This window comes from Cynocephalus volans, chromosome 2, assembly GCF_027409185.1.
Source record: "Cynocephalus volans isolate mCynVol1 chromosome 2, mCynVol1.pri, whole genome shotgun sequence".
Lineage (NCBI taxonomy): Eukaryota > Metazoa > Chordata > Mammalia > Dermoptera > Cynocephalidae > Cynocephalus > Cynocephalus volans.
In genome coordinates, this window is record NC_084461.1 from 208,103,949 (window position 1) to 208,120,356 (window position 16,408).

General features: G+C 46.6%; 1 pseudogene; it reads right to left on the reverse strand.

Moving 5' to 3' along the window:
* The window catches only part of LOC134370798 (protein PIMREG-like), a 30,748-nt pseudogene extending 15,992 nt beyond the window's left edge, over nt 1-14,756 (reverse strand).
* Between the last annotated feature and the right edge of the window lie 1,652 nt (nt 14,757-16,408).

Here is a 16,408-nt window from a genome sequence, read left to right on the forward strand (position 1 = left end):
ACTGTGTCTTATGAACTTGTAAGAGAGCAGACACAGAATGGAGAACATAGAGGTGAATGGGGGAGCCTAATGTAAGAGTGCTGATTATGTCAATTACAGTGGCAGCTGCAGCCACTGCATGCAGGTATGGCGCATGCCTACTGCTACTGCCACAGGTTCCAACTGTCATGAGAAATATGCTACAGGACGTATCTGAGTGGCAAAGTTTGTCCTAGAATACATGCAGCAACCCATTATTTTCACAGCAATATAGGTGAAACGGTTTACCAAGATTAGTCAATAGCAGGGATTGAGGACAACGCTAATTTAAAAGTTTCAAAGGAGGTAAATGCCTCTGAGGGCTAGAAAATGGGCTCTGAGGTGGTGTTTAGGAGGAGGGCATAAAGAGGTTTAGCAAAGGCAGCAAAACTAGTGATAATAGCCAACTTCTCCTAGAAATTTATGTGGCTATTTTTTTGGCTTGGGGAGAGAGATGTACAAAACTGACTCAAGGCTTTTGGGGAAGAGCTTCTGATTGCCCTGAGATATCTTGTGTCCTAAGTAGGTGACAGTTGTTTGTACCTACTTCAGTTTAGATGGGTAGGCTTTATGGTCTCATTCAGCTAGTATTTTTAGGAAAATGAGGGAGTCTATAAGATTGCCTTGCTTAGTATGACTACAAAATAAAAGATCATCAACATACTGTCAAGACTAGAACCTTGAGTCAAGGTTACAGAATCTAAGGCAGCTTTAAGGACATGGGAAAATATTGAGGGAGACTCCCAATATCCCTGAGGTGTGTAAGTCCATGTTAATTGTCTCCCTGTTACCAGACCAGGTTCTTGGGTCTCAAAGTCATAGAAATGAACAATGTGCCCAGCAGTAAAGCAAGCAACACATTAAAAAAAAAAAAAAAAAAAAAAAGTGACTGGTAAGGGGATCTTAACCCTTGGCTTGGTGTTGTCAGCACCACGCTCAGCTGGTGAGCTAACCGGCCATCCCTATATAGAATCCAAACCTGTGGCCTTGGTGTTACCAGCACCACACTCTCTCGAGTGAGCCACGGGCCGGCCTTTAAGCGACACTTTATTTAAAGAGAAGAGAGCTTATGCATAAGGGAGATAGCTATAGGGAAGATGACTCCCCAAGGGAATCTGTTCAAGGTCCTTTATAGGGAAAGGGGTGAGGGCCAGCATCATCATTCTGCACCTCTGGAGGTGGTCCATTCTGTTCTTCCTGGTTTCAGCATGTGTGCATGCTCAGTTAGGCTTTGGTCCTTATTACTTATTACTGCCACCCCAGGAGAGTAGTTATAGAGGTCACCTTGAAACTTTGTGCACATAGGGGAGTTGGGCTAACTGCCTGGGGGGAAGTTTGTGGTTTTAAAAAGGCTGCTTATCTGAGTTTGTAAAAATGGCTTATCTGTGTGTGCTGTATTATTTGAAAATAGTGGTGAGGTGCTGAAGTGAGGGGCCAAGTACTGTTCTTATTCTGTCTCACCTCTAAATGTAGACACAAAGTGAAACTGTGAGTCAGGGTGCAATGAAATAAAAAGAAAGCTGAGCAGAGGTCAATTAACATAAACCAGGCTGCATCAGCAGAAATTGAGGTAAGAATGGTAGCCACATTGGGGAATTACAAAGTAGTCTATGGCTCTCAGATCTTGTACAAATCAATAGATTTGATTACCATCTGTGATAGTTTGAACATGTCCCCTCCAAAATTCAGGTGTAGCCAATGTGATAGTATTAGAAGGTGAGGCCTTTTAGAGGTGATAAGGCCATGAAGGCTCCTCCCTTGTGAATGAGATTGAGGCCCTAATAAATGAGGCTTCATGCAGCATTTGGTGACCTTGCTCTCTTGCCTTTCCATCTCCTGTGATGTGAACATTCCTTTCCTCCAGAGGACCCAGTGTTTAAAGCATCTTGGAAGTACAGACCAGTTTCTCACCAATGAACCTGCTGGCACCATGATCTTGGACTTCCCAGCCTCCAGAACTGTGAGGCAATAAATTTCTGTTCTTTATAAATTACCCAGTCTGTGGTATTCTGTTATGGCAGCACAAAATGGACTAAGACAGTAGAGAAAATCACACCAATGTCAATTAAGAAATGCAGTGCCTAATCCTCTAAGTTTAATGGTGGGTCCCGGGGAGCAACTAAAGATCAGCTAATTCCAAAATTTACAATCCAGAGTAGCCAATACATTTCTTTTCTTTTCTTTTTTTTTAAAGATGACCGGTTAGGGGATTGGAACCCTTGACTAGAGGTTGTCAGCACCACACTCTCCCAAGAGAGCCACGGGCTGGCCCTCAGAGTAACCATGACGTTTCTAAAGACAATGACTAAGGTGGTGAAATTCCTCATAAAAGAAATCAAGACTTTGTGCAAAGGTACATTGTTGAAGACTATATGGTATTAGTTCAGCATTAGACAAGATGTACCAGTGAAACAGCAGAATCCAAACATGATACACGATAAGAGTAGTGGGGAAAGAATGGACTATGAAAGACATGATGCTGAGACAATCTACCCACATGTTATTACACATGAAACTGGATTCCTATCTCACATCACATATAAAAATTAATTAACTCAGGTGGATTAAAGACCTAAGTGTGAATAAAAATCAGTAGAAAATACAGGAGAATATCTTTATGTCTTGGAACAGGGGCTGAGTTCTTAAACAAAACACAAAATATTCAAGTCTTATAAAAGATTGAGAATCACCTATATTGCAATTTTAAATGTGTGCTTCAAAAGACACTCTAGAGATTCGGGGAGAGCAGGAAGCAAACCACAGACAAGAAGAAAATACTTGCAATTAACGCACTGAACTGGCAGAAGACTGGTATCCATAAAATTATAAATAACTACCAACCGATAAGAAAAAAACTGCAACGCAATTGAAAAATGGGTAAAAGATATGAAAAGGCAATTCAGAGAACATGAAAACTGAGTAGCCAATAAACACATAAAAAAGTAGGGATATAAAAATTAAAGTTACAACGAATGATCATTACATTCCACACCCATCAGGTTTATCCAAAATATGATCAATATACTACCATTATAATAGCAAAAAAATGGAAACACTCTAAACGCAGTGCAACCCAGTGCAGAGCGAAATGAGTGAATTGAGCCCACACATCCCCGTGGGAGTATCTCAGACAGTGGTAGGGCAAAGTGCATGAAACATAAACCATGAAGCCATCTACCAGGATTTTAAACACAACACTGTAAACTCCTGATTTCCCAACGTGGTTTCCTCGTTAGAGACTGAGGCAAAAGGCCTGAGGGTTTTCACTGCTGTTTAACCCAAAGGGGGGAGGAGGGTACACAAATATTTGTACATTACTCTTTATAATAATAAATTAAAACCACCATGTTAACAAAAGGTCATTGCAAAAATAAAAATTAAGACAGATAACCCTTCTCTAGGACGCGTACCTCCTACCGGGCCCTTGGCATAGCATTTTATCAGCCCTCACTTTGCACATTAAACAGGAACCGCCAGTGCAGAGGTCCTAGTGAGACCGGGTTCGCGCCTGCCTCGCCGCGCCCCCGCCCCTTGGAGCACCGCCCCGCGCGCGGAGTATGCTGGGGACGGGCTGACTCATCAACTTCGCCAGCCCCACCCTCATCCTGCCGCGCCCTGCTCAGTCCCACGCGCAGAGCATGCTGGGGGAAGAGGGGGGGTCAGTGGGCGGGTTGCCCTGGCAACAGGTGGCGTGAGTAACGGACGCGTTGGTCCGTTGGGAGGCGGAGACCAGCGGCCACTATGCGCAGGGGCCTCGTGGTTGCCAGGCGGCCTCCGCCTCTGGAGGGGAGGGAAAGGACGGGAAAACTACCCGGGAGTGGCAGCGTAGGGCGGGAAGGAAAGGACCCGGGGACCTCAGATTGTTTGGGATCCAGGGCAGAAGGCTAGGATCGGGACTCCAGCTCTGCCAGCGGAGGGAGGGACGGAAACGCCTCCGGGCTTTCAGCGGGAGTCTAGAGTCTCAGGCCAGCCCGGGTGGAAGGAACTCAGGGTCCCAGAGGGAGGAGAGGGGAAGGGAAGAGGGGTGGACTCGAAAAATGGAGGGGGCGGGGTAGGAAGACGGAAGAAACGGAGGCGGCCTCTGGGCAACGCCAAGTCAGTGGCGTCATTCCCCAGCCTTACAAACCGTAATGAACCCCACTAGTTTTTGTCAGTATTTTGGTCAGTATTTTTTATGTATAGGGTTGGGGCAGGGAAAGAAAGCGGCGGAAAGGTGGTGGTGGTGGAGCAGATAATAGGAAAAAAAGCTCTTTTGACCTGAACCAAGATCCCAGCTCTGGAGCAGTAAAGGACCTCAGAGATTGCTTTCTCGTGTGGCTGGATGTTACACTTCTCACTGTGTAACAGAGACCAAAAAAAAAAAAAAAAAAAAAAAAAAGGATTACTCAAAGCACCATGAATGCCATGAGAACCCCGAAGGGACTGCACCTCAGCAACTCCTCTGTCAGGAAACTAGGTGCACCCAATTCAAAGTTAGCTTCTTGTTTTTTATTGTAAAGACAAGGAAGTTTCACAAGAAAAATCAGATTCAATCGTTTCAAAAGGACACAAAGACATGGGCAGTGTGATGAAAGTTATCTATGGCTAAGTATAGCTTAAACAATGAAAACGAGTAACATCAGTAAAATTAACAACATGACATTCCAAAGTACAATTTGTGAAAAGCTAAGTTGGTCAAACTGTGATCATTACCTAAAATATAATCTCTCCTAGGGCTGGCCCGTGGAAGAGTGTGGTGCTGATAACACCAAGGCCCTGGGTTGGGATCCCTATATAGGGATGGCTGGTTAGCTTGGGAGAGCGTGGCGCTGACAACACTGGGTCAAGGATTAAGATCCCCTTACTGGTCATCTTTTAAATAAATAAAAAAGATAAAATATAACCTCTCCTCAAATGATTTAAGCAAAGATACATCTAAGTATAATTGTCTCTAAAGTTTCCACCAACAGACAGCTTGACCCTAGGAAACATTTTTTCACATCTTTCCCTTCAGCAATTCTTAAAATCTCTTAACAGGATCAGTATGACGACCACTGTTAGCTCCAAAATCATTAAAGTGCACAATCCTGGTGCAAGGCAAGAAGTTCGTTATCAGACCTAGGAGACAGACTAGAATTATCTCCAAGTCTTAGGGTTTTGGGGGGTTATAGAAAACAAAAGAACAAAGGGAGAAGTGTGTCGAAAAATACAGGAGGGATAGGGTTGGTGACTGATAGGTTCTGAACATAACTGGTGCCATTTTAGGAAAAGCCAAGCACAAAATGGTCACCAGCCCCTACCTTTGTAAGAAACCTCATGATTTCTGAGAAACAGAAACGCTTTTGCTTCCTCAAGGGTGCAATTCTCTACCCTGGTCGCATAGCTTCTGCATCAGCACAAAACCCCTCCCTGATTGCATCAACCAGCCCTGAAGCCTACATAAGCTCTCCCACCCCAATGCCTGGGGCTGCTCTCCACTCTGAGGGCAGCCCTGGCTGCTGCTCTCCATTTTGAGTGCAGCCTGGCAGATTCTTTCCCTTTAATAAAGCTTGATCAGTACCCAGCATTTAGGTTCACTTTCTTTCAGTGACTATGTGCAGATCAGCATGTCTTAATCTTCATCCTTGGACTCAGTCCTGTGAAGACTGCAGTTAGACTTCTTGGCTCTGGCTTTATCTCCATCCCAGAACACCTGCAACTTCAAACGAGGCTGTTAGTTTTGCAAGTAGCTGAGCTATGTATGGCCTTGATTTGTTACTCCTACAAACTGCAGTGATTGTTCATTGTTCAAGCAGAGCTCTTTCCTCAGCATTAAGCTCTAACATGGCTGCCCGTATGCTGAGCTAATATTTGTGATGCTCTATAAGGTCTGTCACTTACGAACTGAGTGATCTTCAGCAATTCATTTCAGTTCTTTTCTGCTTAAGTAGAGCTAAGACGGCCTGTGAATGAAACCGTGTAAACCAAGGCATTTCCAACTCCAGAGGGAGGCAGCTGCTGTGAGGAAGGAGCCCTGGCCAGGAATCTTTTAGAGACATTTTTATCACCAACTGGAACTGCCTTGGGAAAAAGCATGGCAGCTATCTTGACCTCATCGATTGCCTTGGCCTCATCCCTCCTGTGGTGCTGTGTCACCTTTAACACTGTCACCTCCTTCACCTTACCATTGGCCTTGGCCTCAGTTTCCTCATGTGTGACTTGTGGATGATAATTCCCATAGGAATCAATAAGTTTGGGATAAGGAAGCTATTAAGTCATGTTATAGTTAAAAGGCATTAAGTGGGGTATTCAGTTCTAGAGAGCAGCAGATGTTATGGTGTGAGAACAGAGCCATGGAGAATATTTGAGACCCAATAAATAGCTGATAAGAGGCTGATCAATAAGCACTGGGGGGCACTGAGTCTTGAGTGAAGAGTTGGTTGGAAAATGAAGCTGAACAGAACACCAGAGCATTGTCAGCACTGATAAGAAATCTTTTTTTTTAACACAAAAAAATTTCTTGAGAAAAGAAATTACAAATTTTAAAAAAGGTGATTAACACCACAAATTCCAGAATAAAATCCTGACATTTATGTTAACAGCTGGACACACCTTCACCTTTAAAATACTCCCTCCCTGCATATTTTTTGGCTACAGACTCTTTGATCATCTTTTTTTGCAACAATGATTTTGTAATATTTCCTATGGAGAGAATAGAAAGATAATTCCATCTTTTCTTTGGCAGTAGGCATTCTCTGGAAGTCATTTCTGCACCGAGATAGTTATAGTAATTTCAGTAGACCCAGAAGTGACTTCAAAGCACATGCATTTATGCCACTAAACTCATACAAAATGATCCCCCAATTTTATTCCTGCTCAACCACATCCAAAATGCACACAGCCACTCCAATAGGACAGGAGATATGTGACATAGGGAGACTGCAGTGGAAAGAGACAGTGGGTCTCAACCAACTTGAAGAAATATCTTCTGCAAATTTGCCAAAAGCACATAAGAGCGTTGCTAGGGCCCCTCCCAAGGAAGAGAGAGGCCCTGAAGTTTGAGTTCCATTTACCTTTGCTGTAAATCCTCCTCTACTCTGCATAATGGCAGCTGCTCTGCAGGGCTCAAGGTTAGCCACTGGAGGGTTCAAGGGAAGATAAATAAGCCTTTAAACCATCCCGGGGCTGGTTTACTGGTTTACTCTTAATTCTGGCTAATTTACTGTTGATACACAAGCTCCCTCTCCCCCTGACTCTCCCCACCTCGTCTGCCTCAACACATGGCAGGAGAGGTTCCTGGAATTTGTGTCTACCCAAAAAAACACCCCTCCTCTGGACAGGAGGAGGGTCTTTGGCCCTAAGCAGAGCTCTCCTTGCCCTCTCATGCACACACAGAGCCAGGCAGGCTGAACTTTGAACCCACAGGTGCACTTCTTTAAAGGGTGGTGGGTGGAAGCCAGAAAGGCCAGTTTGGATCCTAGAAATGCCTTTGGGAGCTCCATGCGAGCTCACAGTGCTCCTTGTTACCTTTACATCTTTACCCTGCCTGTCCTATAGGACTGTTGTGAGGAACTGTTGAAAACTCATGTGGAAGACATACATGTCAGCGGGGAGGCAAAACATGAGAGAAAAAGTGTAGAAGAATTGGGAGAAAAAAGGCCCCAGCTTGGAAGGGAAGGTGCTGAACTCCCTGAGGCTGGGGTGGGCATCCTGCTTGGACCATCCTCGTTCTCTGCGTGCTACTGCGCTGGAGGCTAGCCGGCTGACCTTGAGGAAAGCCCCCTACTTTACCTCTCTGGGCCTCAGTTTCCTCTTTAAAACAGGGCTGCTAATTCCTACCTCACAGGGTTGTCGTGTGGCTAACATGAGGTGATGTTTGGGGAAATCTCTTGGGAAATTGGGAAAGACCGCTCACACGGGAACCTCTGGGGACTCTTTAGGCTAAAGGGGGAAAGTGGACTCAAGAGGCCCTGGACCCAGGCCTGGGCCTTGCCTGTTCAGAGAAATGGCTCTGGCCTTTACTCAATGCTGACCCTGCCTTAGGCAGAGGAGCCCTTCTCATGAGAACTTCCTGTACCTTGCCCTGGTGGAGGCAAGTGCCACCAGAGAGCACTAGCTTAGGAGTCAGACTCAGAGCACAATTGGTGGGCATCCCAGCACCTGAGCTCCGCCTGCCCAAGGCCTGTTGGAGGAGCCTGGAAAACTGAGGAGTTTCTATTCTGGTTCAGCCAGGCCCCAGCTGCCCGGGGTAGCCCAGCCTGCCCTTCCAGGGGGCCACAGAGAAGAGGCAGGGGGCCAGAGAAGGGCCCCCAGGGGAGGAGAGTGCATGCAAAAGGACAGGGCAGCCCTGGGGGCCCAGCTCAGCAGGAGACTGCAAAGCCAAAGGTTCATGTCAGTCTCCAGGCCCATATATCAGGGCCACTGCTTCCCTTCTGAGGCCCCAGCTGCAGGGGCCTTCCGGCTCACAGGTTACCTGAAATGATAGTTTAAGGTTCATTTCCAGAAGAGAAAATGAGTATCAGGGGTTCTGGGGACAGGCCCAACTGACAGGCTAGTGATGAGAAGGAATGAGAAGGGCAAAAGTAGAGTGGGGGCCCCATGGAACAGCTCTTCTTTAGGGGCCCAAGTAGGGGGCCAGGTGTTTAGCATGCCCCAGGAGAGCTGCTCATCAGCAGCCTGTTGGGAGTTCACTAGGGGTTTGGGGTGAAGGAGACCTTTGCAAACTGGGCAGCTTGCTCTGCTTCACCCCATATTAGAGGGCACTGCTGGGTACCCACATGGTAAACGGGCCAGATACCAAGACAGCTGAGTTGAGCCTGCCCACTCCCATCTCCCAACCCATGGGTCAGCAATATTGCTGCTGCTTGCCAAGACGAGTTGTGGGGAGAGAGGGAGTGAAAAGTTCCCCGGGACAGTTTCAACTGTCCCCCAGGCTCTCCTCAGGGGAGGCTCTCCCTATACCATCTGCTCCTCCTTTTGGGACCTGTGGGAGGTTTAGAGCCCCCCACCTAGGCCTTGGATTGGGTCGGAACTGAATGTTATTTAACTCTAAGGGCACATTGGACCCCAAACTAAGAATTCTCTTCCTATTCTGTTTCAACCTCAAATTAGGTCCAACCTCAAAGTCCATATTTGGCTCAGAAGTTCTGCAAAAATGTAAAATGACAAAGATACCCCAATAAAAAGCAACATAGTAAAATCCTCTCTCATTACAAATTTCCTAGGGTGAAATTTAAGTCAAAAAATTAAATTCCCTTGCCCTTTTAGGCTGAAGTCCAAAAAAATAAAAATGGAAAGTTTAAAGGTCCAAGGATTAAAGCCCCAAACATTCAAAGAGAGCCCAGAGGTCTGTGAGAGCCCAGTGGTAGTAACTTTCTCTCTGAAGTTTTGTGCCTACACACCCACCAGGCAGGCATGAGAAGGCTGGGTCACACCTGATATTTGGGGATTTTCATCTTCACTTCTCAGCATTTTAGCTACTTGTCATGTGCTCCACTTTTAAAAGATCCAGAGCTACTAGGATGAGCCAAATGGTGACAGCATCAGCCTCCTGCCTGCCCACCACTGGCAAATCCCCAGAGCAACCTGCAGGCCACTGGATGTCCTCAGAATCCAGTACTCAGCCCCGGGTAGACCTTCTTCCTGCTGCCTCAAGAACCCAGCAGGAATGTCCTGAAAACTGATGGAAGCGAAGTGAACAGGGAAGAGTCATAGCCCAGACCCCACACCATAGCTGACCCCGGTGGAGGGTTAGCATTAGCCTGTCTCACCATGTTGGGATGGGGCAGGGGAGCAACTTCCACCATATTCTTTCTCCTCTCTGAGTGTGTCTGTGCCACTCCTGTCCTCTCACACATGGTCATTCCCTGCCCTGGGGACAGCCCTGGCTTTGGGTGTTTATACCTTCATCCTTCCAATATGCTTGAAATCTCGTAATTTCCATTTCCTTCTTTGTGCCCAGTGCAGGGATGCCTTCAGTCCTGAGAGATTCTCCCCCAGCCCGTGTCGGCTCGTATCCTGCTGGAACCCCAGCCCAGCAGCTTCCTGAGCTGAAGGCCGAGGAGCAGCAGCTCTGTCCCGTTGGTTCTCAGGACACTAGCTGTCCTGCACTTGGGATGTTCCCAGCTTCAAGTGGCATTGTTTCCACAACACAATTTTCAGTAGTGGAGGATATGTCTCCACCACTGGGCTTCTCACACTGCTGTTGGCTCATGGCTCCAGAACGGCCCAGCTTAGCCCCTGGCGGTTTTGCCAACTCCTGGCTCTGGTCTAATTCCTCTTCTTTACCACACAGAGGGCTAGTAGCCATTTTTGTTAGATCTCAGTGCCTTCCTCCTTTTACTGTCTCTTTGCTTTCTGGCCCAAACAATTACTTTTTCTGACACATTCCTCTAGATTTTGTCTCTTGGGATCTCCCATGGCAAGAGAAAGCAAAAGCAGTCAATTCTAGGTTCAACGCATGGACCCACTGATGAGGAAGAGTCCTGTGGCTCCACCCCAGAGATGGCCACTGTCCCTGCTGCCAGCTCCTCTCTCCCAACCAGTTCTGCTCTCCTCTAGGAGGGCTCAGCTGAGCCTTCCTTGAGATCTAATCCATACAACATATTCCCTTAGGGCCCAAGCAATCTCCAGAACCCCCACCCATAGTAACTGTGTTGTCCTCAAACGTACCCCAGAATCTTTTCAGTGTTTGGTGCCAATCTTCAGTCCTGGAATTTGCCCAGATTCCCTACAGCCTCTGACAGCTGCCTAGGCTCACGGGATGGCTTCTGGTTCTTACGGAGTCCCTGTCTGCAGCCTCAAATTGCCACCCTCAAGAGTGTTCTGGGTCACCTGGCTCCCTGAGGGTGGCCTTTCCTCTTTCCCAAAGTTCAGCCCTCCCCTCACATTGAGGAGCTCTCCTGTTACCTGAGTTGGTCTGTCCAACCTTGTGCATTCCAGGGTCCCGTTAACCTCTCATCTCTGCCCAGCCCACCCCCTGACACCTCACCTTTTCTTACGGACATTCCTCTTCCACAGTTGGTCTCTTTTTCTAATTCCCCACTGCTCCTGCTCTGGGAGTAAGACTGCAGTGTGTTTTTCAAACCATTCCAGTTCCTTCTGGATCTCCCTAGTAAACTCGACTCCCTAGGATGGACGGCTCCAACACAAGCCATTTATGTGGCCTTTGCTAGCTTTGGGGTGTGCGTTGGTTTCACTGAGTTCCCTATCTCAACTCAAGAAAATAGCATATTCTCTGAAGGGCCCTGAATCCTTTTAATGCTGTTGTCCATTAACAAACTGTGGGCAAAGCCACAGCTTTAGTCTCCCACCTGCAGGGTTAGGCCAAGCCTCACCACACACAGAGGAGTAACTCTGAGGGCCTGGGGATGTGCCTTGTGGGTTCAGGAGGGTCCCTCACAGCCCCTTTTCTGGCAGAAAGCTTTGGGAACAGCTCATCTGTCACCACTTCCCTATGGGTGGCATGAGATTCATACTCCAGTGTGCTCCAGCCCCTTCCAGCCTTTGCAGTTGAAACTGCCAGCATCGGACCTGGCTGAGAACACAGTAAAGGCAGTGAGCCTGGTCCTGCCCACCCCACCCATGCCTCAGAAGACACAAGTCTTTGGCAGCTTCCTCTGCACTGCCCGTTTGGGGTCAAAGCCTATGCAAGGCCCCCCCACGGCTCACCAAACCCAGCAGCTCAGGCTTGCTAAAGCCTCACCTATTAAAGAACATGGGTCTGAGCCTGTGACCACCCCCTGACCACTGCCCTGAGTTGCCGGGATCACACCTCACATGGACCCTGCTTACAACAGCAGGGTGGAGCCTCCTGCCAAGGCCACACTGTGATAAGCACCAGCTTGTGGCACCAAAGTACTGTGGGGAACCGCCAAGGCTGGAAGCCGGCGTGGTACCTGGGCAGCCCCTGTGCACACACTGGCCATCCCCAAAGCCTTGGACTTCACATAGGTTATTCGTGTGGACTCAAAGCTCAAAGCCAGTGCAAAATATGTTTGGTGTGAGGGTGCTTAAATAGAACATCCCACTCTTCCATTTCCAATCCTGGGGCCTCTACCACAGTTGTGGGGGTCTTAGTACATGCCAGAGGGCAGGCAGCACATGGCAAAGCAGGCCCAGAGGGCCAAGCCAAGCAGTTCAGGGGTGCAGAACTGGGGCTGGGGGCGGGAAGCACCTCATGGGGAAACACAAGAAGATAAGAGTTTATTCTCTAACCCCAGCAGGAACACTGTGGCAGGAAGTTCAGGGAGGCTGAAGTGTGGGTTGGGAAGAGGGCAGTAAAGTGGGGACATCCCTCTCATGGGCCAGGTTTTAGAGGGATGGGGAGCCAGGCAGCATCTCTGCATGGTATGGTACCCCACAGTCTGCCTGGTAGTGGTGCTCTTACCTTTGTTCTGCTTGTGCATGTTATCTTTTTTATCATGAAGTATAACATACACAGAGAAAAATGCATAAGTTTAACAAATATAAAACACACACTTGTAAGAACAATGAGAAAAAACAACACCGAACCCTATCACCTCCCATGTGCCCCAGCCCCATCACAGCCTTTCCTCCTTACCAGAGGGGCACCAGTGTCTTGACCAGGAGGGGAATCATTTCCTGACTTTCATCATCTACACATGAACCTCTGAACAATGCAGTTTCGGTTCCCTGTATTTTAACTTGAAATAAATAGAGTCATATTATCTGTATTTTGTGGCTTTTTGTCAATATTGTGCTTGTGAGATTCATCCATGGTCATATCTGTACCTGTAGCTTGTTCATTTCACTGCCACGTAGTACTCCACGAATGAGTGTGCCATGATTTATCCGTTCTATTCTTTTTTTTTTTTTTTTTTTTTTGTCGTTTTTTCGTGACCGGCACTCAGCCAGTGAGTGCACTGGTCAGTCCTATATAGGATCCGAACCCGCGGCGGGAGCGTTGCCGCGCTCCCAGCGCAGCACTCTACCAAGTGCGCCACGGGCTCGGCCCTATCCGTTCTATTCTTGATGGACATTTGAGTTGTTTCCATATACAAGTTTCTTCAGGATAAATATACCTAAGAATGGGATTGTGGGCATGTTAATTACAGCCAGTATAATGGGTGGTAGTGGTTTTTCTGTATTTTCCTGATTTCTACTGAGTGTGAACACTTTTGTTATTTGGACAAAGTATTGTTTTGTAAAGTGGCTACTAAAGTACTTTGCTCATTTTTTATGGGGTCATCTATTACTAATTTGTTGAATTTTTTTAACATATATTCTGTATATGAGCCTTTGTCAATAATCTTTTATACCACTGTCCCTTAAAAAACCGGTTGATAACATTCTGGTAATGCATACATGTAAGGATCACTTGACGTGGTAAGATTCTTCTGTGTACTTAAAAAAAAATAAAACTAAAATGCTTCTGTCCTTGTGGGTGCACCTGTGAAACACATCTCTGGTAAACTTAACTTGAAATATTCTCATCTTTAAACTATATATAAACTTCAGATAATGTACTTTTTAATAAACCAAGGCCCTAACCATTTGAGACAAATTCTTGTTTTTTAATCCTTACTTCTCAGTGGAATAAAATTATACCTTTTAAACTAGGATTTTAAAAAAATGAGTTGCAAAAACTGCAGCATCTTTTCATTCTCATGGTGTCTTACTAGCATAAGGTCAAATGGGATTTGACCCATGAGAAAGATTGCTTTCCCTAGCAGTATGTGCTTATTGTATCTTATCTAAGAAATCATAAAGATGATATTCTACTGTATGATCTCTGATGATGTTTTCTTGATGGCTTTAATCCACATAAACTAGTCTTGGGTGGGTGTGAAACAGGAGTCCAGTTTGATCTTTCTCCCCAGGTGGTAGCCAGCACCCTTTCTTTCATATGGAGTTCAATGCTGCCCTGATCATATATTATGTCCATATGTGTATGAAGAGGTCTGTTTCTGGGATTTCTTTTCTTTCCATTGGTCTGTTGTCTGCCCAGGAAGACTTGTATGTTTTCCACTCTGCTGTGCTCATCAGCTCTTGGGTTTTTCCGGAAAAGACTCATTTCTTTAACATGCCTTCGAATACACACACATGCTCACGTGTGAGAAGGAGGAGGAGAACGCTGGGAAAGATGCTTTAGGAAGATATTACCGCAGGGCACTTTCTTCAGCCACGATGGCTTCGTCCAGCTCTTGGGACAGCTTTTGGAGATGCTGGATTCCTGCCCCTACACGGTCTAGGTCATTGTCAGACTCGCTGGGAGAGCAGTGGGGCTCTGTGGAGGAATAGGGGCTCCAGAAGGCAGCCTTGCTCCCTGACCATCAGAGTGGGTGGGCATGTGGGCCAATCTGGGCAGAGAGGTGGTATGGGGGTGAGTGGGCAGGGACAGACAGCCGAGTGCTCTTCTGGCTCCGGCTGTGAGTAGGAGGGCTACTGCCCTTTTGCGCCCCTCTTCCTCCTCCTGGCTTTCACCTGGGTTTCCACTAGCCACTTGGTGCCACTTTGGCAGGACTCCTGGATTCTCTGGGACAAGACACCCAAGGCATTCTTAGCTGAGCGAACTGCAGCCTGGAGGCCCTGCTGCCCCGGCCCTGGGGTTTCCGGGAGGGGCCTGCCCAGAGGTTGAGGCTGACTGCTCTCAGGGGCAGCCTCCTTTGGAACTGTCTGCACAGGGAGCCCAGGGCCCCAGTGGCGGTCTCCCGATGGCCAGCTGTGGGCCGCAGCATCTCAGTGTGCTCAGGCTGCTCCTGGTCCTAGAGAGATATGAGGCGCATGGAGGCACCTGTGCCCTGCCACTGAGAGGCCATCTGCCTGGCCGAGTGTGTTCTCTACCCACCAGCACCCCACAACCCCCCACAGCCCCCCATGCCAAGCAGATGCTGAGCACGGATGAAACTGGGAAAAATATTTGCAACTCATGGCAAAAGGTTAATTTCTTTGAAACGTAAAAAACTCTTAAAACAAAAAAAAATCCAATGCAAAAATGGGCTTGAGGATTTTTTGATACAAAAATATTTTCCTTTATTAAAGATTTTCATGTCACATATTTAATAGGAAACAATTATATATTGTTATGTAAATAATCCAGTAAATACAATTTTACCTTTTAGATCATACATTTTTTTCTTTAAAATCTGTACATAATTCTCGTGATGCTTGCAAAACTAGATCTTGATTTTTTTTTTTTTTTTAAGGTAGAACCTAATAGAGATGTATTTGAAATCTGGAATCAGTATTTACAGGCTGTGGAGGTGACCAGTTAGCTCAGCTTGTTAGGCCACAGCTTTGTAACACCAAGGTGTCAAGGGTTCGGATTCCCCATACCGGCCAGCTGCAAAAAAAAAAATTCATGTTCCAGGTTCATGCGTGACAGTCAATGAGCAATTCATAGCACCTGGTAGATGTTACTGAATTCAGATATTTAGACCTTCAAAACAGTTTCAGAGGCTGGGAAGACCAAAGCCCAGGGAAAATATCTGGTGAGGGTCTTCTTTGGTGATGGCTTTACAGCCACACAGGGATCTCACATGGCAGAAAACGGCAGAGCAGAGAGAGAACTAAATCTTGATTTAGATTTGACTCATTAATAAATCCTAGAGAAGAAGCTCTCCATAGGATCCAGATTCAAGTTCATCATCGGCTTCTTCTAGTTCTCTGGCTATATTGTTATCCAACTCCTCCTGCATCTTGGCCAGGTAATTCTTCATGCTGTTACTTGAAAGCTGTAGAGTTGAGGTGGGAGTCACTGTTTTCTTTTGGAAAATTATTTATGTGTAGCACTAACTATTAAGAATTCCAACACTAGGTGCACCACTCCAGGACTAGTCTCGTAAGAGTAGGAAAGCTGAGCAAAGACCTGTCTGCTGTTTCTCCATGAGAAGTTTGGCACTGACCTCTGTTAGCCTCTCATCGGTCAGTTTTGGAGGCTGTAAAATCCAAAATCCACAGAAAACATGTTGAGGGCCTTCTTTGGTGATGACTTTGGCAATGAAGGGTCTCACATGGTGAGAATGGCAGAGCAGAGGGCAGCTTGAGGATTTGACTTAGACAGTTCACGGAAAAGGAAAAGGGAATGACTGTTCACCATATGAGAAGATGCTCAACCTCACAATTAAGAGAAATGCAAATTAAAATCTTTTGGCTTGAGAGAAAAGCATTTCCCCGTCAAACAGCCAAAAGGCAAAACTTGGACTGGGAGGCTTCCCGTGCCCAGGTAGACGGCATAGACCCCACCTCTAAGAGGAATGTCTGGCCATAGGAAAATACTGTCACCTTTGACCAAGTAGTTCTACCTCTAGGAACTAACCCTGCAAATATATTTACACACATGTGGGACTCAACAGCAGAGGGGAGGCTAGAGACAGCCTAAACGTCCACTGACAGGCTGGTTCGATGGAATCATTGCCTGTTCTAAGCAAGAGAATATTCTAGAGTCTTCAGGTATCAAGGTGGACTTGTA